Genomic DNA, 23,017 nt, shown 5'->3' with positions numbered 1-23,017 from the left:
AATCTGAGCTTCCACAACATTTCTAACTGGTGCCAGGGTGTGACCAAATATGTCTCCAAATCCAGCTGTGTTTCTAGACAGGTCACCCATTCTCTCATCCTCGCCTTCCCTCGCCGGGGGTGGGGGGGCCTCCGCCAGGCAGCCCACAGGCCCCTCCCAGCCCTTCCAGGAGCTGCTCTGGTGGGCTTCCCTCGGACATTTCTCTCCTCTGAGCACGCATTCTCGTGAACCCACAGGGGAGGCCTGTAGTTTGAGGCAGTAGGTTTGGTCCAGGGGATGTTAGCAAGCACATTTAGATGCATGCCTGACAGCCAAGACATCATTAGTGCTTAAACTGATGTTTTTATCTCCATCTTCTAATTACTGACACTTTCACTGGGTTGGTTCAGAACTCAAGCAAGTGCAGGGTTTCTACTGGACCCAGGTCTGGGCAGTCTGACCTAGGGAAGGTGTGTGCTGGCTATTAAGCTACTGTCTCTGGGCTCCAAATCTACCCTTTCACACTTGTTTTGTGATGCTGGGTGCAGACTGCAAACTGCTTTCTCCTTTGTCCGCTTGCTCCTGCTCGGTTCTGCCCAGAGGGATGCTAGAGAGATGGGGAGGCAGGAGGGGGGGAGGCCCGCCATCCCCACTGGCCTGCTCCTCCTGGCGGGTAGGCCAGCGATGCCCCTCAGCCCAGCAGCCAGTCGGGCCCAGTACCCAGCTTCTTTAGGCCCTCCCGGGATGAGCCTTGTGTTACCACCCCAGAGGTGCCCGCACCAGCCGGACGCACAGCCTCCTCAGAGCCCTGAGCCCCGCTCGGCGGGCCCTCCTTAACTAGCAGAGGCAGGCAGAGTGGGGCTTTGTTCAGAGGTTAAGGCCCAGTGGTGTGCAGCCTCCCCTCCAAGCTCACAGGCCTGGGAACCCTGACCTCATCCCTCACTCCCCCAGCCTTGGAGGGTAGCTGCTTTCTGCAACAAATTTCCTTGTTATCTCACTATTCCTCCTCTTTTTTTTTTAATTTTTTTACCTTTTTAGCCCTCCAATCACTATTTACCCAATTTCCTATATTACGTATTTTCTGCTAGAACACCTGGTGTGGGTGCTGTTTTCCTGGCTGGGCTGACTGCTTCGGGGGGTGGGATAAGGTCTGTGACAGACAGACCCTCATGCCTCCTGCCCTCCGGGTGCAGGCATTTCACTTACACAGGTGAAAGCCCTTCAGAGAGGGGACCTGGGCCCTCTCTGAGGGCAGAGAGATTCTCCTCGCCGATTTCATGGAGGAAGAGCCGCCTTCAGGATGTCCACGCGGCAAAGAACTGAGAACAGCCCCCAGCTGACCTTCAGAAGCAACGGGGGCTCTCAGTCCTGCAGCCACAAGGAAATTAATTCTGCCAGCAACCTGAATGAATCTGGAAGCAGTTTTTCCCCCAGCTGATGAAAACATCCGGGCTGAAGCCTTGCCTGCAGTCTCGGGAGACCCCGCGCGGAGGATTCGGCTACACCGCGCCTGGGCTCCTGACCCACAGAAACTGTGAGTTAATAAATATGTGTGTTTCTTTAAGCTGCTAAATGCCTGGCAATTTGTTAGGCAGTGATAGCAAACTAATACATTGTCTGTGAACTTCGTATAAGGCAAATTAAACATAGTGCTAAAATTATCCATGCAAATCCCTTAGGAAAACTGACACCGACAGCTAGGATTTTTCTTCTGGACTGGAATTTATGGTACCAGTGGAAGTAGGTGGCTTTCGTTTAGGACCATGTGGTTCAAAAATACATGTGTTTTTAAACCTCAGAATCACATCCAGTATTCCAAGATATTCACACAAGAAAACTGAGATTAATGAAAGCTGTTTTGCATCTCCTTCTCACCCCCCTGCTATGGTTTATGGGTATTGACTGGAACAGCACGTGGCAATTCTCTTCCCATTTAAAGTGTTGTCTTGTTCAATGTATGGTTGGGTTTACATAAGTTAAACAAGTGTAAGATGGAATTCTCCTTTATTGGAGCTCCTGTGGCTGCATTTTTAAATTAGTAAGACATTTATGACAAATTTTGGAGAAGCTTCTTTTATAATTTAAGACACCTAGTTTAGCTAGGACTATATTGAGCCTGCCAATCATCCATCAATAAGAGCGATGAGAACATTCTCTCCGGAGATAGCTGCAGCAGAACACGAATATTTCTTTTGGTCTTCTGTGTAAGACGCAACACAAGGATTGGGGACAGATCCTCTCTACATCTACCCAGTCCAGAAATAGTGATTAGTCAAAAGTGAAAAGCAGCATGTATGTTGCAGAAATGATCTGTAACTTGGAATTAGGCAAAAGAGATTTCTAAGTGTTCTTTCAGTGCAGCGCTGAGCTTCATTTCTGTTGACTAGGTGATTTTATAGTACCTAAGAAGTTAACGTGTAGTTTTGGTCCAATAAAAATGTAAATAACTTATCGTCCAGTGGACCAGACAACCTCAAAGGTTACAGTTTATTGCCCTGTAACACTTTAACCCATCTGTATGTAATCCAGCAATGTTAACCTAACATTCTTTCTTAAATTGCATATTCGTATCTGTTCCATTTCTCAAATGTTCTTTGAACCAGTCTTAACATCTTCCTTAATCACATTAATCCATGAGTTGGTTGAATAAAATCTTTGACACGGTTTAGGCTTTGATCTTCTTGAAAATTATGCTTTAGCCAATGTCCAAAGACTGCCAAACCCATGCCAGAAACTTCAATGCATTTACACTAAATGGAGTTCAGATGGGACTAGTCAGAAGAAAGACTTGAGTGATTTCACCCCTTCCCTGGAAAAGCATCTTCCTCTAGCTCTGCAGCCACAGAAAGAAAATCTTGAGACACTCCTGATTTGAGAGGCAGAGGCTGCAGACCAGGGCAGGCCCTGGGACAGTCTAGAAAGGGTCCAGACAGAGCCCTGTAGGGCACTGCAGCATAACAGGCTTCACGAGAAGCCAAGCAGAAAGGCCCAGACGTGAGCACCTGCTGTAAACAAATAGCAGCAGCAGCGAAGAGCCTTATTCCAAAGCAACGTGCGTCCTGTCCGGTCTGCAGGCGGCACTACCATCACCGAGGCTGGGGAGGGAATGGTCGAGGTCAGTACTTCTGGACTGCAGGGCCTTGGCCAAGACCATTCTCTACAGTGTAAACAACAAATATTTAAAAAATGTCAGCAAATACATACACTAAAAGTAAATTTCCATCTTTGCCAAGCATGAGGGATTTTTTTTCCTCACCCCAATCTATTTTCTGATTCTCTGACACCATCAGGGTGCCCCGTGATTCAACTCATTACTGACACTAAGTACATAGAGTCAACGTCAAACTCCACAGGCTTCAGAACCCAGGCCCTAAGACACCAGTAGCAAATGTCGGGTCCCCAGAGAGCTTGCACTTCTCTCCAACTTGGCAGCAAAGTTGGGTTCCAGCAGGCACCCCCAACCCCTAGCTTTTTGCTAGAACAACTAACTCACAGAACTCAGGAAAAGTACATTTACTATTATAGTTTGTTATTACTAAATTAATTAAACTAGACTTAAATTAATTAAAGCAATTAATTAGACTAATTGATTAAATTTTAAAGGAGACCATGGCAGCCTACGTGAGCAAACCAAAATCTAAGCTCGTAAATTCCTTGATGCTACAAAATCACAAGGACGCTTAGTCACCAACAGCCAGTTAGGCGTTAAGCTCTAGCTGATCAAATAATTTCGTTTCTTTGCTTCTGCATCTTCTCATGCAAGTCTTTCCCCTGAGGGCTTCTTACTGCTTCCAGCTTCACGCTGCCTGATTCCAAAAGGTATTTTGCTCATATACCCTCTTGAACTTTTTTTATATATGCTTCAGCTTATCTTTTAACATCATAAAACTCACTAATGAACAGTCAGATGAGGAGGTTCCTCGGGTGAGGTCCAGAGGTGTTCCCAGAGTGGGAGCCCTGTCCCCAGAGAGTGGGTCGTGCCACCCTCCCCACACACAGAAGTTCCCTGAGTCCTGTCACTCAAGAGTTTTTACAGTGGTGTCCTTACACAGGCCCACTTGATTCATCACTGACGTCTCCACCCCTCTCCCAGGAGGTGGCGGGACGGGGGGGGGGGGGGGGGGGGGAAGTTGCAGGCTTCTAATCACGCCCTGGTCTTTCTGGCGACCAGCCCCCCGTCCTGAAGCTATCTAGAGGCTGGCCAAGAGGCATCTCATTAGTGTAAACTCAGGTGTGGTTTGAAGGAGCTTCTTATGAATAACAAGGATGTTCCCGGCACCACCACCTCTCAGGAAATGCCGAAGGCTTTAAGAGCCCTTTGCCGGGATTACACCAAGGGATCCAGACAAATTCATCTGAAAGTCAAACATGATAGTTGTGACGAAATATCTAAATGTTCTATTTTTCCTATTAAGTGGCAAAGATTCTCATGTTTGATCCAACCATATATCGCCCACAAAAGGCACAAAGTGACTCAGTAGGTTTCAAAATAAAAAGATGGGAAAAAATATACTAAGCAAAGGAGAATGAAAGTCCTAAACTATGAAACAAAATAAAGAAGCATTTTTAGTAAAAACCAAGATCTGCACTGAAGATGTTTGTCACAAACCTTTAGTTTCTGAATAACAAGAGGAAAAAAGGCTGAAACACAATTGCTGTGGAAGCTTTCTCAGTTCCTAACTGATCAAATAAGCAAGCACAAAGATGCAGAAACTCTGCTAAAAGGTATTGCTGGGATACATTTAGCAAATATGAAAAAAAAAAATTTTAAAGAACATACTGTATTTCTCAGTGTCCATGGGATAGTTTTAAAAATTGATTAAACCACCAAAAAACTAACTAAATTCCAAACACAGAAACTACACATGATTACATCCTATACCACAACACAATAAAACTAGAAATTGGAAAGATATATAAACAAAAAAATATCCAACTACTTGGTATGAAAATACTCTTTAAAATGGGTCAAACAGAACACCAGAAGCACAGCTCATGGGACCCTCAGAAAATACTGATAATGAAAATAGCATGTGTCAGCAGCAAGAGGAGCCAGACAAATATAGTTAGAAACAACTTCCGAATGTGCACTAAAAACATTCTTTCTTGAGCCCTTACTATGTGACCTTGTGCTAAGCACTTTTACAAATAGCTTCTCAGGTATTCCTCATAGCCAATCTGAAATCCTTTTATTATCAAAGAAAAAAGAAAAATATATGAAGTAACCATATAATTCAAGAAGTCAAAGAGAGGAACAGAAATTAAAGTTTTAAAAAAAAGAAGAAATAAGTTCATATAGCTAAAAGACTAAATTAATTTAGAAACCTATGAAAAAGCAGAATGGATACATATGCCCCGGAGGGTTATGTAGCGGAAGCTGTTGTGCCTTCTGACCCAGGGCATCATTGGCTTGGTATCTTCTGAAGGAAATCCACCGTCGGTTCCTGCTCTCCTTGGCAGACAGTGTTTTCTGAGCCTGTGGGAGACCGTTTGCCTGTACCCAGGAGAGTGCGGGCAATGAGCACCCTAACACCACCAGCACATGCAACCTCCACACACAGCAACCCTCGCTCAGCAACCGTCAGGAGTTGTGTGTACATAACTCCCCTCGCCCGCCCTTGGGTGGGATCCCCAAGCTCTTGCTCACCAGCGTTCCCCAGGGTCCCGGTCCAGGCCCTTGGGTGCATCCCTCCCACTGGGTCACCTCCCTGCCCCCCTCCAGTGTCTTCCTGCACCAACCGAATGAATCACTTGAACTCAGTCCTTGTCCCAGGGGTGGAAGGTATCAAATAAATACCCAAAACAAACGAAAGTCTGTACCTACAGAGGGAGAAAAAATAACATAGAAATGCACCAAATCAGAAATAGGTTATAGCCACAGATTAAAACTAAAGATTATGACCACACAGAGAGAGCAGGCTTTTTTTAATTCTATGTAAAACTTCATGCTGATGTAGTTGACAATCTTAATGAAATGGTCTATTTTTTTTTTTTTAAATAATTATTTTTTATTGAAGGGTAGTTGACGCACAGTATTACATTACATTAGTTTCAAGTGTACAACACAGTGGTAGAACATTTATATACATAATTCTAGGTTCCAGCTATCACCCTACCAAGCTGTTACATTATCTTGACTATATTCCTTATGCTATACATTACATCCCGGTTACTTATTTATTTTACCATTGGAAGTCTGTCCTTTTTTTTTTTTTTTTTTTTTTTTTGTGAGGGCATCTCTCATATTTATTGATCAAATGGTTGTTAACGACAATAAAATTCTGTATAGGGGAGTCAATGCTCAATGCACAATCATTAATCCACCCCAAGCCTAATTTTCATCAGTCTCCAATCTTCTGAGGCATAACAAACCAGTTCTTACATGGAGAACAAATTCTTACATAATGAATAAGTTACATAGTGAACAGTACAAGGGCAGTCATCACAGAAACTTTCGGTTTTGCTCATGCATTATGAACTCTAAACAGTCAGTTCAAATATGAATACTCATTTGATTTTTATACTTGATTTATATGTGGATACCACATTTCTCTCTTTATTATTATTATTTTTAATAGAATGCTGAAGTGGTAGGTAGATACAAGATAAAGGTAGAAAACATAGTTTAGTGTTGTAAGAGAGCAAATGTAGATGATCAGGTGTGTGCCTGTAGACTATGTGTTAATCCAAGCTAGACAAGGGCAATAAAACATCCACGTATGCAGAAGATTTCTCTCAGAACGGGGGGGGTGAGGTTCTAAGCCTCACCTCTGTTGATCCCCAATTTCTCACCTGATGACCCCACTACGACTGTGCCTGTCTTAGGTTGTTCCTCCCTTGAGGAATCTTACCCGTCTCTGGCTAACCAGTCATCTTCCGGGGCCATACAGGGAAATGTGAAGTTGGTAAGTGAGAGGGAAGCCTTATTGTTTGAAAAGGTTAGCTTTTTATTTCTTTGCATATTTATGCCCTGTAGCTTCTATGCCCTGCATTTGTCTTGAGGTATCTTTACCACTTGGAGGAGTTATGATACTCGGTAAATTTGATATGAGGCACGAATTCTATTTAAGGGTTGTAATTAGGAAGGAAGAAGAAAAGCTATAGAAGTAGCAGGTGGAAGAAAACATGGGAAGATTGATTATTTCTTTGACAAATCTTCTTGTAGAGTAACTTCAGCATATATAGGTTATAAGCTACTACTTAAATTGCGCACATACATTAACATAATAGGAGTATAGTTACATAACCAAAGCATACCTGTAATTACCAGCCATCTCCAGTGAAACCAAGGAAACCAGTTAGGCACCTTAGGCATTTGTGAAAACTTATCTATGATATGGTGGATATTGTCCAACTGAACTTGAACAGTCTGAGAGAAATCAGACAAATTAAAACAACCCATTCCTGGGGACTGTTCACATGCCATATGTTCTTTTAACAGTAAATAGTCTGTAGTTGTAAGAGTTTGGAGCGCTACAATTTGCACTTCTCCTAATTCTTGGTTGAGTTCCAACAGTATAGATCCAGTCAAATTTGTTGTTTTACTGTATGCACAGGCCAGCTTAGATATCTCCTTCCTCATTCCCATGGCAAGTCCAGGAATGGGTGGGATGAGTGCATCTACAGCTGTAGCAGCGCGTGGATCTTTGTTGGGGTTTTCTGATGATCATCTTCTGGCATGAGTCTTCCAGAGAGTGCAGATGTTGGAAGTTCTTTTTCATATCGTATCTTAGTTCATTTTCGGGGTAGCCCAATTAGGCTTTGATCCTCTGTATAAACACAAACAGACCCTTTGCCTACACTTTTATATGCCCTTTATACCCTTGTGTAGAACTCGTTGGAGGTTACCACACAGGAACTGCCCTTTTTTTTTTTTTTTGCTTTGTTTTTGGTATCACTAATCTACACTTACATGACGAATATTATGTTTACTAGGCTCTCCCCTATACCAGGTCCCCCCTATAAACCCCTTTACAGTCACTGTCCATCAGCATAGCAAAATGTTGTAGAATCACTACTTGCCTTCTCTGTGTTGTACAGCCCTCCCTTTTCTCCTACCCCCCCATGCATGTTAATCTTAATACCCCCCTACTTCTCCCCCCCTTATCCCTCCCTACCCACCCATCCTCCCCAGTCCCTTTCCCTTTGGTACCTGTTAGTCCATTCTTGAGTTCTGTGATTCTGCTGCTGTTTTGTTCCTTCAGTTTTTCCTTTGTTCTTATATTCCACAGATAAGTGAAATCATTTGGTATTTCTCTTTCTCCGCTTGGCTTGTTTCACTGAGCATAATACCCTCCAGCTCCATCCATGTTGCTGCAAATGATTGGATTTGCCCTTTTCTTATGGCTGAGTAGTATTCCATTGTGTATATGTACCACATCTTCTTTATCCATTCATCTATTGATGGACATTTAGGTTGCTTCCAATTCTTGGCTATTGTAAATAGTGCTGCAATAAACATAGGGGTGCATCTGTCTTTCTCAAACTTGATTGCTGCGTTCTTAGGGTAAATTCCTAGGAGTGGAATTCCTGGGTCAAATGGTAAGTCTGTTTTGAGCATTTTGATATACCTCCATACTGCTTTCCACAATGGTTGAACTAACTTACATTCCCACCAGCAGTGTAGGAGGGTTCCCCTTTCTCCACAGCCTCGCCAACATTTGTTGTTGTTTGTCTTTTGGATGGCAGCCATCCTTACTGGTGTGAGGTGATACCTCATTGTAGTTTTAATTTGCATTTCTCTGATAATTAGCGATGTGGAGCATCTTTTCATGTGTCTGTTGGCCATCTGTATTTCTTTTTTGGAGAACTGTCTGTTCAGTTCCTCTGCCCATTTTTTAATTGGGTTATTTGTTTTTTGTTTGTTGAGGTGTGTGAGCTCCTTATATATTCTGGACGTCAAGCCTTTATCGGATGTGTCATTTTCAAATATATTCTCCCATACTGTAGGGATCCTTCTTGTTCTATTGATGGTGTCTTTTGCTGTACAGAAGCTTTTCAGCTTAATATAGTCCCACTTACTCATTTTTGCTGTTGTTTTCCTTGCCCGGGGAGATATGTTCAAGAAGAGGTCACTCATGTTTATGTCTAAGAGGTTTTCGCCTATGTTTTCTTCCAAGAGTTTAATGGTTTCATGGCTTACATTCAGGTCTTTGATCCATTTGGAGTTTACTTTTGTATATGGGGTTAGACAATGGTCCAGTTTCATTCTCCTACATGTAGCTGTCCAGTTTTGCCAGCACCACCTGTTGAAGAGACTGTCATTTCGCCATTGTATGTCCATGGCTCCTTTATCAAATATTAATTGACCATATATGTCTGGGTTAATGTCTGGATTCTCTAGTCTGTTCCATTGATCTGTGGCTCTGTTCTTGTGCCAGTACCAAATTGTCTTGATTACTATGGCTTTATAGTAGAGCTTGAAGTTGGGGAGTGAGATCCCCCCTACTTTATTCTTCTTTCTCAGGATTGCTTTGGCTATTCGGGGTCTTTGGTGTTTCCATATGAATTTTTGAATTATTTGTTCCAGTTCATTGAAGAATGTTGCTGGTAGTTTCATAGGGATTGCATCAAATCTGTATATTGCTTTGGGCAGGATGGCCATTTTAACGATATTAATTCTTCCTAGCCACGAGCATGGGATGAGTTTCCATCTGTTAGTGTCCCCTTTAATTTCTCTTAAGAGTGACTTGTAGTTTTCAGAGTATAAGTCTTTCACTTCTTTGGTTAGGTTTATTCCTAGGTATTTAATTTTTTTTGATGCAATTGTGAATGGAGTTGTTTTCCTGATTTCTCTTTCTGTTGGTTCATTGTTAGTATATAGGAAAGCCACAGATTTCTGTGTGTTGATTTTGTATCCTGCAACTTTGCTGTATTCCGATATCAGTTCTAGTAGTTTTGGGGTGGAGTCTTTAGGGTTTTTTATGTACAGTATCATGTCATCTGCAAATAGTGACAGTTTAACTTCTTCTTTACCAATCTGGATTCCTTGTATTTCTTTATTTTGTCTGATTGCCGTGGCTAGGACCTCCAGTACTATGTTAAATAACAGTGGAGAGAGTGGGCATCCCTGTCTAGTTCCCGATCTCAGCGGAAATGCTTTCAGTTCTCGCTGTTCAATATAATGTTGGCTGTGGGTTTATCATAGATGGCCTTTATTATGTTGAGGTACTTGCCCTCTATTCCCATTTTTCTGAGAGTTTTTAACATGAATGGATGTTGAACTTTGTCAAATGCTTTTTCAGCATCTATGGAGATGACCATGTGGTTTTTGTCTTTCTTTTTGTTGATGTGGTGGATGATGTTGATGGACTTTCGAATGTTGTACCATCCTTGCATCCCTGGGATGAATCCCACTTGGTCATGGTGTATGATCCTTTTGATGTATTTTTGAATTCGGTTTGCTAATATTTTATTGAGTATTTTTGCATCTACGTTCATCAGGGATATTGGTCTGTAGTTTTCTTTTTTGGTGGGGTCTTTGCCTGGTTTTGGTATTAGGGTGATGTTAGCTTCATAGAATGAGTTTGGGAGTATCCCCTCCTCCTCTATTTTTTGGAAAACTTTAAGGAGAATGGGTATTATGTCTTCCCTGTATGTCTGATAAAATTCCGAGGTAAATCCATCTGGCCCGGGGGTTTTGTTCTTTGGTAGTTTTTTGATTACCGCTTCAATTTCGTTGCTGGTAATTGGTCTGTTTAGATTTTCTGTTTCTTCCTGGGTCAATCTTGGAAGGATATATTTTTCTAGGAAGTTGTCCATTTCTCCTAGGTTTCCCAGCTTGTTAGCATATAGGTTTTCATAGTATTCTCCAATAATTCTTTGCATTTCCGTGGGGTCCGTCGTGATTTTTCCTTTCTCATTTCTGATACTGTTGATTTGTGTTGACTCTCTTTTCTTCTTAATAAGTCTGGCTAGAGGCTTATCTATTTTGTTTATTTTCTCGAAGAACCAGCTCTTGGTTTCATTGATTTTTGCTATTGTTTTTTTCTTCTCAATTTTATTTATTTCTTCTCTAATCTTTATTATGTCCCTCCTTCTGCTGACCTTAGGCCTCATCTGTTCTTCTTTTTCCAATTTCGATAATTGTGACATTAGACCATTCATTTGGGATTGCTCTTCCTTTTTTAAATACGCTTGGATTGCTATATACTTTCCTCTTAAGACTGCTTTTGCTGTGTCCCACAGAAGTTGGGGCTTAGTGTTGTTGTTGTCATTTGTTTCCATATATTGCTGGATCTCCATTTTGATTTGGTCATTGATCCATTGATTATTTAGGAGCGTGTTGTTAAGCCTCCATGTGTTTGTGAGCCTCTTTGCTTTCTTTGTACAGTTTATTTCTAGTTTTATGCCTTTGTGGTCTGAAAAGTTGGTTGGTAGGATTTCAATCTTTTGGAATTTTCTGAGGCTCTTTTTGTGGCCTAGTATGTGGTCTATTCTGGAGAATGTTCCATGTGCACTTGAGAAGAATGTAAATCCCGCTGCTTTTGGATGTAGAGTTCTATGGATGTCTATTAGGTCCATCTGCTCTACTGTGTTGTTCAGTGCTTCCATGTCCTTATTTTCTGCCCAGTGGATCTATCCTTTGGGGTGAGTGGTGTGTTGAAGTCTCCTAGAATGAATGCATTGCAGTCTATATCCCCCTTTAGTTCTGTTAGTATTTGTTTCACATATGCTGGTGCTCCTGTGTTGGGTGCATATATATTTAGAATGGTTATATCCTCTTGTTTGACTGAGCCCTTTATCATTATGTAGTGTCCTTCTTTATCTCTTGTTACTTTCTTTGTTTTGAAGTCTATTTTGTCTGATATTAGTACTGCAACCCCTGCTTTCTTCTCACTGTTGTTTGCTTGAAATATGTTTTTCCATCCCTTGACTTTTAGTCTGTACATGTCTTTGGGTTTGAGGTGAGTTTCTTGTAAGCAGCATATAGATGGGTCTTGCTTTTTTATCCATTCTGTTACTCTGTGTCTTTTGATTGGTGCATTCAATCCATTAACATTTAGGGTGACTATTGAAAGATATGTACTTATTGCCATTGCAGGCTTTAAATTCGTGGTTACCAAAGGTTCAAGGTTAGCCTCTTTAGTATCTTACTGCCTAACTTAGCTCGCTTATTGAGCTGTTATATACACTGTCTGGAGATTCTTTTCTTCTCTCCCTTCTTGTTCCTCCTCCTCGATTCTTCATATGTTGGGTGTTTTGTGCTGTGCTCTTTCTCGGAGTGCTCCCATCTAGAGCAGTCCCTGTAAGATGTTCTGTAGAGGTGGTCTGTGGAAAGCAAATTCCCTCAGCTTTTGTTTGTCTGGGAATTGTTTAATCCCACCATCATATTTGAATGATAGTCGTGCTGGATACAGTATCCTTGGTTCAAGGCCCTTCTGTTTCATTGTATTAAATATATCATGCCATTCTCTTCTGGCCTGTAGGGTTTCTGTTGAGAAATCTGACGTTAGCCTGATGGGTTTCCCTTTATAGGTGACCTTTTTCTCTCTAGCTGCCTTTAACACTCTTTCCTTGTCCTTGATCTTTGCCATTTTAATTATTATGTGTCTTGGTGTTGCCCTTCTTGGATCCTTTCTGTTGGGGGTTCTGTGTATTTCCGTGGTCTGTTCGATTACTTCCTCCCCCAGTGTGGGGAAGTTTTCAGCAATTATTTCTTCTAAGATACTTTCCATCTCTTTTCCTCTCTCTTCTTCTTCTGGGACCCCTATAATACGGATATTGTTCCTTTTGGATTGGTCACACAGTTCTCTTAATATTGTTTCATTCCTGGAGATCCTTTTGTCTCTATGTCAGCTTCTATGCGTTCCTGTTCTCTGATTTCAATTCCATCAATGGCCTCTTGCATTCTATCCATTCTGCTTATAAACCCTTCCAGAGTTTGTTTCATTTCTGCGATCTCCTTTCTGGCATCTGTGATCTCCTTCCGGACTTCATCCCATTTCTCTTGCGTATTTCTCTGCATCTCTGTCAGCATGTTTATGATTCTTATTTTGAATTCTTTTTCAGGAAGACTGGTTAGGTCTGTCTCCTTCTCTGGTGTTGTCTCTGTGATCTTTGTCCGCCTGTAGCTTTGCCTTTTCATGATGATAGGAATAGTTTGCAGAGCTGGGACGAGTGACGGCTGGAAGGACTTCCCTTCTTGTTGGTTTGTGGCCCTCCTCTCCTGGGAGAACAGCGGCCTCTAGTGGCTTGTGCTGGGCAGCTGCGCACAGACAGGGCTTCTGCTTCCTGCCCGGCTGCTATGGAGTTAATCTCCGCTGTTGCTGTGGGCGTGGCCTAGCTCGGGCAGCTGCTCCAAAATGGTGGAGTCGCGTTGGAGCAGGAGCTGCTGGGAGGCTATTTATCTCCGTAAGGGGCCTCCCTGCTCCCTGCAGCCCAGGGGTTAGGGTGCCCAGAGATCCCGGATTCCCTACCTCTGGACTAAGTGTCCCGCCCTGCCCCTTTAAGACTTCCAAAAAGCACCCACCAAAACAAAACGCCCACCAAAAAAAAAGAAAAAAAAATTTTTTTATTTAAAAACAAAAAAAAAAAGTTTTTAATTAAAAAAAAAAGGTGGTCATTCGTTTTTCTTTATTCTCCGGTGCCAGCCTCAGGCCTCTGCTCACCGGTCGGTCTTTCTGCCCTGTTTCCCTAGTATTGGGGTCCGTATCCCTTTAAGACTTCCAAAAAGCACTCGCCAAAACAAAACAGCAAAAAAGCAAAAAAAAAAAATGGTCGCGCGCTTTTCTTATGTCCTCTGTCGCCCAGCCTCCAGTGCCTGCTCACTGTTCTTGCTGCCCTGTTTTCCCAGTATCGAGGGCCCTGCGCTCTGGCCCGGATGGCGGGGGCTGGGTGTTCGGCAGTCCTGGGCTCCGTCTCCCTCCCGCTCTGCCTGCTCTTCTCCCGCCGGGAGCTGGGGGGAGGGGCGCTCGGCTCCCGCGGGGCCGGGGCTTGTATCTTACCCCCTTCGCGAGGCGCTGGGTTCTCTCAGGTGCGGATGTGGTCTGGATATTGTCCTGTGTCCTCTGGTCTTTATTCTAGGAAGGGTTGTCTTTGTTATATTTTCATAGATATATGTGGTTTTGGGAGGAGATTTCCGCTGCTCTACTCACGCCGCCATCTTCCGCCCCTCAAATGGTCTATTTTTATGGAAAAATATTGATTATCAAAATCGCTCCAGGAGAATGTTAGGGGTCTGAAAAGACCAAGAAAAATGGAATAAATTGGAAACCACTGCTGAAGAACTGCATTGTCCAAATATGGTAGGTCTAGATCTGGTCCCTTCACATAACAAAAGATAGATATTCCAAACCAACAGCCAGTTGTTAATGGTAACAAAACATGAAGTAGACTCTACAATATTAACAGTAGCTGAAGTAGATTTCAAGTAAAGAATCTGACTAATGCAGCACCAAAAAAGAGAAAATTATAGACCAACCTGCCTTATGAATATGGATGCAGAAATTCTGAGTAAAGTATTAGCCAATTAAATGCAGCACTGTGTTAAAAGACTAACACACTGTGTGATCAAGTAGGTTTATTTTTATAAGAATACAAGGATCAAAATTAGAATCGCTATTAATATGCTATTACCCATAAGGAGAAAAATTAAAAGATTAACTCAAGACACTTAAAACGCCATTTTCTGGTATTAAAAAAGAAAACCCTAAATAAACTGGAACTGAAAATATATTTACGTACTTGGAAAAGGAATATCGTTTCAAACCCTTAGGCCGTGTTGTATTTAAAGGCAAAACTTAAGAGACAATCCCAAGGGAAGCAAAGAGTTAAGACACTGATGCTAGTAGCTATTGCTACTGTTATGTAACACTGTCGCGGCATTCAACTCTACACAGTAAGATAGAAAAAGACATAAATGTATAGTTAACAGAAAGGAGGAAGTCTTAATTGCTGTTTACTTAGCTACCTATCTGTAAAACCCAAGAATATTGTGGAAATAAACCAAGACTACCCAAATGAAAACAGAGGCTATTTATCCAGAGCTTCTGCAGCCAGGAGTCAGCCGCCTTCACTAGAGTTTGCTGGAAACTCAAAGGTAGGCAGGGGAGTAGGGAAGCTTTATCGTGGGGAAAAAAGGGAAGGACGTTGTGGTGTGAGGAAACTGGAGACAGGCTAGCTAAGATGGATTCTGTGCAATTGGTTTAGGGAACGGGTTTGGCTTTCTCTGGCTGGTGCAGAGATGGAATCGGGCAAAAATCAGGGTCACTGGCTGTCATTGATGAAGTCCTGACTTTTCTGGGTCAATTGCTACAGAGGCTCTGGTTTGACTTCCCAGGCTGGTTGCTGCGAAGGTTGTGGGGCAGAGCGCTTTGGGCATATGTGGTCTGACCATTGTCCGTTTGTATATTTAGTCTCTTAATATCAACCAAAAATGAAAACCAGCAGCAAAGAAAGGTGATGACATATCGCTGGAATCTAAATTTCCGCCCCCGAGTATCTGAAAGTCATCAAGGCTTCTTGGAGTGCCTTTCTCGTTAATTCAAAAAAAAACTAACTTAATCCTACATCCCATGTAGAAAACCCAGCATCCAATTAAATAAGCCTCAGGGGGCTTTGTGTTTCTCCTGGTTACCTCTTGCTGTAGTTCCCAGATTTCACCCGCTTCCTACCTAGCCTTTGCTCAAATTTGCTTCTCATAACAATTTTGTTTTTCCATCATTCCTTAGCCACACACTGGACACTCCCCTTAGTCCTTCATTCCCCAAAGCACTGTTAATCCATGCTTGGTATGTGCAACGGACTTTTTATCAAAGCAACTGAGGAAATAAAGTGGTTTATTTACTGCAGTACAGTGTAGGTGGCAACACTGAATTATAAGGCATCATTGTCCTAAAAATGCATTTTCTGTTCTTCAACATGCGGACTTCCCCACTGGCCATATTCCCCCTTGGATGCCCGTCTGCACTGGCATCTCCACCTCCTTCTCTCCAGTTCTTCTCCGTGTCCCTCTCTGGACGTTCCTAACACTCCCCTCTCCTTCCTGTTCTTGGCCCCAATCCGCTCCCCCAGCCTGCCTGCAGACACTCAAAAGTCTTTTCACTTACAGTAATGGCATTCAGGCCTCTCCGAGTCTTGTCTAGCCAAATACCAGGCTATGACTTTTCATAAGCAAAGATGCCCATTGAAGCATTGGCTTAAGACAAAGACCTATGAGCTCCAGAGATGAGTTAGACATCCCACTAGGAGGCAGGAGCAGCTGAGTTATTTTTCCTAAACCTATTTTTGTCTTCCCTCTAAGCAATATGCATTTGTCCTTGAAGCTCGCATCTTCACTAAGTGAGGCCTGAAAACATCCATGTGTGCCCAGGAGAAGGGGTTTGAGACCAAAAGAAACCTGCATGTGGCCTGAGAGTGAGCTCTACCATGTGGGAAACGGACCTCCAGTCTACCCTGCCTGTCCCTGGGGAATACCCACCACGCATGGCCAAGCCCTTCTCAATAACCTGTGAGGTCAGCAGCGGCAGAAAACCAAAGGGAAGAGAAGCAGGAGCTAGTGTTTCCTGAGCACCTGCTACATGCCAGGCACCGTGGGTGGTCCGAGGAATGCCTGGGTCCTGGGAGACCCATCATGGAAACAGCTTTGCACCAGCACCCCCACAGCCACTCCTCCCTGCCTGCACTTGACTTTTACATCGCAGCCAGAAGAAACGTTCAACAGCAGACCCGACCATGTTATCCACCTGCTTAACCTTTCCATAGCTTCCCAGTGCACTTGCAATATGAACCAAAACTCTTACTGTGGCCTCCACGGCCCTGCGAGATCATCCCTTCCCACCCACCCAGACTCACCTCCCACCGAGCAGCCTTGTTCTTTCCCTTCTGGATGCATTGGCCTTCTTTCAAAACCCACAAGCACCATGTCCCCTTCTGACACAGGACCTTTGCACAGGCTGTTTTCTCTACCTGACATGCCCTCCCCTCTCCTCTCCAGCCCACACCTTATCCACTCTTCAGATTATTGCTCTTCTCTCCGAAGCTTTCCTGACCTCCCAGACTGGGGCAAGGGTACTCTGAAGGTTAATTTTATGTGTCAATTTGGAGGGCATTTTGGGAGGAGATTAACATTTAAAGCAATCTTGCTTTGACCTCACGAACACAAAAATCCAGAAAGGTCACATCCCAGGTCACACAGCTGGGACGTGGCAGAGCCAGGTCCCCAGCCACAGCAGCTGGGCAGGGTGAAGGTCAGCAGCAACACCCCTCTGAAGATGCCTCATGGCGTCCTGCACTGGCTTTACGGGGAACACACAGGATTGCGATCTTACTCTGATTTGACGATTTGAGACAAAGTCAGGGAAAGCCACTGGTTTGAGCCCAGGCCATAGACCAGGGAAGGTGAGGGGGAAATGCACAGGGTTGCCGTGTGGGAAAAGGAGCACGCCTGTCACGTCCCTCAGCCTCCATGTCTCCTCAGGGTCCGTGAGTACGGTGTCCCTGCCCTTCCCGGGGAGCTTGTGCTCCTGCCTGAATCCTGTCACTTTGAGGTCTGCTGTTGCATTTCTGTTTGCCTCTGTAGAATGGGCTGGCGCCATGGGCCCGGCTCTTCCTCCATGGCTTTGACGTCCTGGCACTAGGATGGTACAGCGGCTCCCTGACCACCAGTCACATGATTCCATCTCACCTTCCCACCTGGGAGGTCAGCTACCTGCGTTTTACTGGATAAAAGCAGAAACAAGTTGAGCACCAGGAGCTTATGGAGGAGACCAAGTGTCATAGGCATTCAGACGAGGGCGGGACCGGTGGGTGTGTGCGGGACAGGCAGAAATTTCCTCCCAGAGGAAGCTGGCCCGCAGAGGGGCTGTGGGGTGGGACAGAGGAGGGGGCACTGGGGATGCCTCAATGGCACTAGCTGTTCTGAGTTGTGGTGCCACTTAGTGACGATGCACCGTGACCCTCCGGGCCCCTTGTTCCCTCCCATCTAAAATTCTCCAGTTTTTTACAAGAATAAGAAGCTGGGCCTCTCTGTCACAAATTGCATAAAAGGGGCACGGGAATCAAGTTGGATTAGAATGCTTCTTGCCCCTAAATGCCTTTAATAGGGAGACAGAAGGGATTCTATAAAAGATAGTAAGTGAATGATGCTATGGTGCGTCTCTCACCTTCCCATCCGTGCTAGGATCCTGTTTCTCCCTCCCCACCATAATTAACTTACCGTGGCCCCCTGCTCTTGTGCGCACCTCAGGAGGGGTCGCAGTCATTTTATGAGTCAGCTGGACTGGGCTAAGGGATGCCCTGATAGCTGGTAGACCTTGATTTCTGGGGTGTCTGTGATAATGTTTCTGGTAGAGATTAGCATTTGAGTTAGTAAACTGAGTAGAGAGCACGTCACCAGCACAGGTGGGCATCAGGTAATCTATTAAGGGCATGAATGGAATGAAAAGGTGTAGGAGGGGCGTATTTGTTCTCTTTACCTGAGCTGGGCATCCACCTTCTCCTGCCTCCGTTGCCCAGGCCTCGGGTTGGGACCTGCACCATCAGCCCCCAATTCCCAGGCCTTTGGGCCTCGGACTGGCACTCACCCCAATAGCTGTCCTGATTCCCACGCCTTCAGACTCGGATTGAATGACACTTTCCTGTGTCTCCAGCTGGCACAGTGGGGGACTCACTGGCCTCCCTAATCACATGAGCCGGTTCCTATAAACCTCCATGTATTTCTACATCTCCCATTGGTTCAGTTTCTCTGGGGAACCCTGACTGGTACAGGTGAGCTTAACTGCTTTGAGGAGGAGATACAAGAAGAAGGAGAAGCCTCAGTCTGAGGCAGCCAGGAAGTGATTTAATTTAATGTGATTTAATATAAATGACTTTCTGCATCCCAGTTGCTGAGCCTGACCTTCCCTATGTTAAGCCAAGAATCTTCCCCACTGGTCTTGGCTGAGAAACAGCTGAAAAGATGACTGAGAAGCAGAGAAGAGAAGCTTCTAGTCTACTCTCTTAGCCTCTTCCTTCCTACTTGCAAGTGCCTTCTGGTGGGGTTCCTTGCCTCCGTTCCCACCTCCTCACTTCTCCCAGACTCAGCCTTCGGACGATTCAGATGTGATTGTGTCTCTCCCTTGAGGAAATCTTGCTGTAACTCCCCCATCCTCTGGTGGGGGGAGCCTGGCTCTTGTGGCCCCGACCTGAAGCGCCGCCTCTCCCCGTGTCTGTCTCTGCTCCCCATCTGGTCCCACCTTGTCAACCCTTGTGGTCCCCAGCTCCCTGTGTTTCCCGGCACCAGGGCCTCAGTGGCTTTCCCTGCCTTCTCTACTGGGCTCCCCCGTGTCCCTGCTTTGAGGCTTGCTTTCCTGGTGAGGGCTGCCCTGTTCTGGCCTGTACACACCGGTCACGGCACCTGCCACCCCCTGGGCAGCCCTGTAGCCCAGCACTGGGCACTGTGTGCCAACGGTCTGTTTGCTTTTGACTCCCCCACCCTTGAGCTCCTTCAAGGCAGGGACCATATGTTACTCACGTGTGTCCCCAGGCCTGGCTGCATAAAGGCTGAAAGATGAAACCACAAATGAAGGCAGAAGTGAATGTGGTAGTAAGCCCTCTCCCTGTCTCCCACCAGAGTTGCCTCGAAAAGGGACCCAGGAGGGGCCAGAGGGTAATTATGAGCAGACCTTAGTGGCCCCAGGGTGCGAGGCACCCCAGCAGTAAAATAACCAAAACCCGCACCTAGTCCTTGAACCCCGGCATGAGGGATGAAGCCTGTTCTCCAAGACGTGGGGGAATCGAGCCGGAGGACCTCCACTCCAGCATCCTCACGATTCCCTCAGGCCACAGCCCCGCCTACCCACCATTTCCCCTCCCCAGCCAAGGTCGCCCTAGCCCCACGCTGGCTGTGGCCCCAGCTGGCAGGAGTGACACTTAGGCTGCCCCTCTCCTGCTGCCCCTTTCCCTGGGGTGGGCTGGGAACCAGGCACCAAAGCCCCCGCGGGCAGGGCCTCGTCATCCCCTCGCCAGTTTCCCAGGATGGGAGGGGCAGCTGGCCACTGCCCAGTGCCCCCTGGTGGTCAGAATCTGCACTGCACACCCTGCTCCCGAGCTTCTGCACTCCCCTCACCCCTTCTGGAAGAAGGCCCCCCAGGGCCCCAGGCTGGGGATCTGCAGCCCAGCTCCCCCGGGAGGACAGGCAGTGGGTCCAGGGGTGTCAGAGCACGGTGTCACTGTCCTGAGAGGGAAGCCACAGGCTGGACACGGAATCTTCTCCTTCCTGCCTGCCTCAAGAGTTCCTCTAGGTAAGGAGCACGTCTGCTCTGCTCTTCGGCTGTTCGCCCAGCAGGCGGTGGGCTGCATCCCTTGACATCCAGGTAGAGACACCTGCTTGGAAATCTCAGCCCCTCCGACGGTAACCCCCTGAGAGGAGGGGTGGGCTCAAGCTGCTAGTTTGCCTAGAGCAAAGCCCCCACCAGGCCAGATGAGAGCACACGTCCAGGGCGCCCGCCTGGTGTTTACCCGCCAGACCCATGATGTTTCTGAGACCACAGCGAGGGGAGGAAGAGGGTCCATTTATGAAGTTGGGGAGGCAGGTGAGAGGCTAGGAGCTCTGGCTGAGGTCAGGAAGGTCTTTGTACCCAGTTCTGTACTGAGTTCACACCCTCCAATGCCCCCGCCTATGGTCAGTCCCTGCCCAGAGAAGCAAGACTTCACCCGGCTTCACCGGGGGCATGTCGGCCTGAGGGGCAGGGATCCTCGTCCCCAGCTTTCTCCCTTTCCTCTCTCCCAATAAAAAAGGTTATGTTGCTACTTTCATGTGCTTTAGGCACCTTGACTTTTGGGGACCCCTTCCTCCATTAAAAAAAAGTTCAATTATATTTCACAATTGTCATCTAAGCTGGATTCATTATTATTATATTCGTTTTCTCTTTTGATTTCAAAAGAAATCTAGACATTTTCATCATGGCCCCCAAAGTACTGCGGCCCTAACCCTGTGATTCCCGTGCCTAGGGGCAGTCGGCCCTAAAGCAGCGCCCTGCGCCGCAGGGGTGCACAAGCCACAGCCTTTTGACCTGGGCGCTAACGCCTGCGCCTCCTGTCGGCAGTGGCGTCTACAGAGACCCCAGGAGCACCCGGAGGAGCCCAGCTCGCTTTTCGTAAGGGACCAGTGACCATGATTCTAAGGGCCTCTTTCCTTCGCCCCGACTACCGTGGACAACCTTCAAAGTAGGAATCAAATGCTGGTTCCATCACACCACGCTCTGAATACTGGAGTACACAGAGTTGCAATGGGAATTGCATTTCCTTAAAAATAAAATTGCATAATAACTTGCATTTCCTTAAAAGTAACTGTTTGGAAACCTGATGAATTCAAGGAAAGAGACATGTTAGTGTACAGGTGGGTTTCCATAGAAAGGTAAAACCAAGTTTACATTACAAATGAAGATAGACCCACCACACTTTGAATTATTCTTTGTTAATAATTATCAAAGCAACCAGTGTCAGAAGGCACAGAGCCATGATTTCCCATTTCATTAAACCCTCCGCTTGGCAGCCTACACAGCTACTCAGAGAATGTGAAAGTTGCCAACCTAAATATTTGCCTAATCAATGAATCAATTATATCCAAGTTTTAAGTCTACGGCTGAAAAGTTACGAAAACATCCATATTTATTTATTAAATGATGTTTTCACTGCATCAAAAGAATCATTACTTATACACATCATTTGTTGAAATTTTACAAACTTGTTCTGGATTACTTTTGTAAACAGAACAAATACAGATAAAATTAAAATTTTTAAATTTGTGAAAAACTGAATTGGGATGTTAATTCATTAGGTGAAGGATTGTTTTGTATTTCATCAGTTTTATAAATTCAAGTGGTGGCTATCAAGTTTCCCCAAGCAGGAAGGGATACACCTGTAAAGGATTAGAATGAGCATGTCTTATTTTACATAAATAATTGCATTGTATTATGAAATTGTGAAACTCACCCAGAGAACCAAATCACTTGGCCTCTTAAGTCCCAATTCCCACATTTTTTAAGTGAAAGATTGGACTATCAGTGGTTTCAAAGGACTTTTGATATAAAAGCACGTTCATCAAGTGAAATAATCAAAGCTAATGATGGCAGTTAATCTTCGTGTTTTCACATGTTGTCTTATTTCATCCTCACAACATCATATTGTTAGTGCTCTTATGTTTCAGTTGGAGAAACAGAGGCTGGAAGAGGTCATGAGTAGTATGGGTAAAATTGCAATGTTTCCAGAATTTCTCGCCTGGCCTTAGCGCATCTCCATATCAATAGGTGTTTCCAAGGGATGGAGAGAAGTAGTCCATCTCCTTATCAATAGGTAGTTACAAGGGCGAAGAAGAGCAGGAGGGCGTTTCTGGACCGGAGAGGTTCGGTGGGGTCCCTTCTTCTGCCCCTGGGTTGGGAGAGAGAGGGGAGAGCAGAAGTGGACTGCTTGTGAGAAATAAACAGGTTTCTCCCACGTTATTTCTCCCTTTGACTGATTTCGGTTTCAACGGCATTTTGCCCTGGGACTTTCCCCCCAGTTACAACCGGCATACCCAGGAACACACAGCCAACTGCAGAGCCAGAATTCAAACCCAGAATTCAAACTTCAGATCTCATGCTCTTTACCATTTTAAGCCCTCTCTGTGAAGCAAAGAGGGAGGGTTTTACTCATGGAATACAAGGTGGAGGGTCTCCACAGCCCCACTAACTCTACTTCTCATCCTGGGAGTTCAGTTTAAGGAACACCAATATTTTCTATAAAAATGAACTTCCACTAAGAGTTTTGCTGTTACATCTTGTCAAATAACACAAAAAATTTTTAAGAACTTACATCATGATTAAAACACAATTTAAAAAATTCCCATAGCTCTCTTGGGCTCCCCTCCCATAGATCCAGGAATTTCTAGGAGTCTGCAGACTCAGAATTTACAAATTCAAGTAAAATTCAGGCGTGAGACTGTATATGCAATAATGTGGCATATAGTGACATCTCCTGGTAAACTTCGGGATTGCATTCAATTTCCTTTTACAGTAAATAAAAGGAGCCGGTTAAGACTAAAATTTCAGCTAGTCTGGGGTGTAAATCAAAATTTGAG

General features: G+C 44.9%; 1 long non-coding RNA gene across 1 annotated transcript in view; it reads left to right on the top strand.

Moving 5' to 3' along the window:
• The window catches only part of LOC130681699 (uncharacterized), a 36,092-nt gene that overhangs the window by 3,694 nt on the left and 9,381 nt on the right, over positions 1-23,017 (top strand). Inside the window, exon 2 of the long non-coding RNA XR_008994949.1 lies at positions 1,173-1,513. This is a non-coding gene — a long non-coding RNA (uncharacterized LOC130681699). The remainder of the gene's footprint in view (positions 1-1,172; positions 1,514-23,017) is intronic.

This window comes from Manis pentadactyla, chromosome 19, assembly GCF_030020395.1.
Source record: "Manis pentadactyla isolate mManPen7 chromosome 19, mManPen7.hap1, whole genome shotgun sequence".
NCBI lineage: Eukaryota > Metazoa > Chordata > Mammalia > Pholidota > Manidae > Manis > Manis pentadactyla.
Note: the sequence above shows the minus strand (reverse complement) of the source record. Positions and strands in the feature narration are given on the sequence as shown.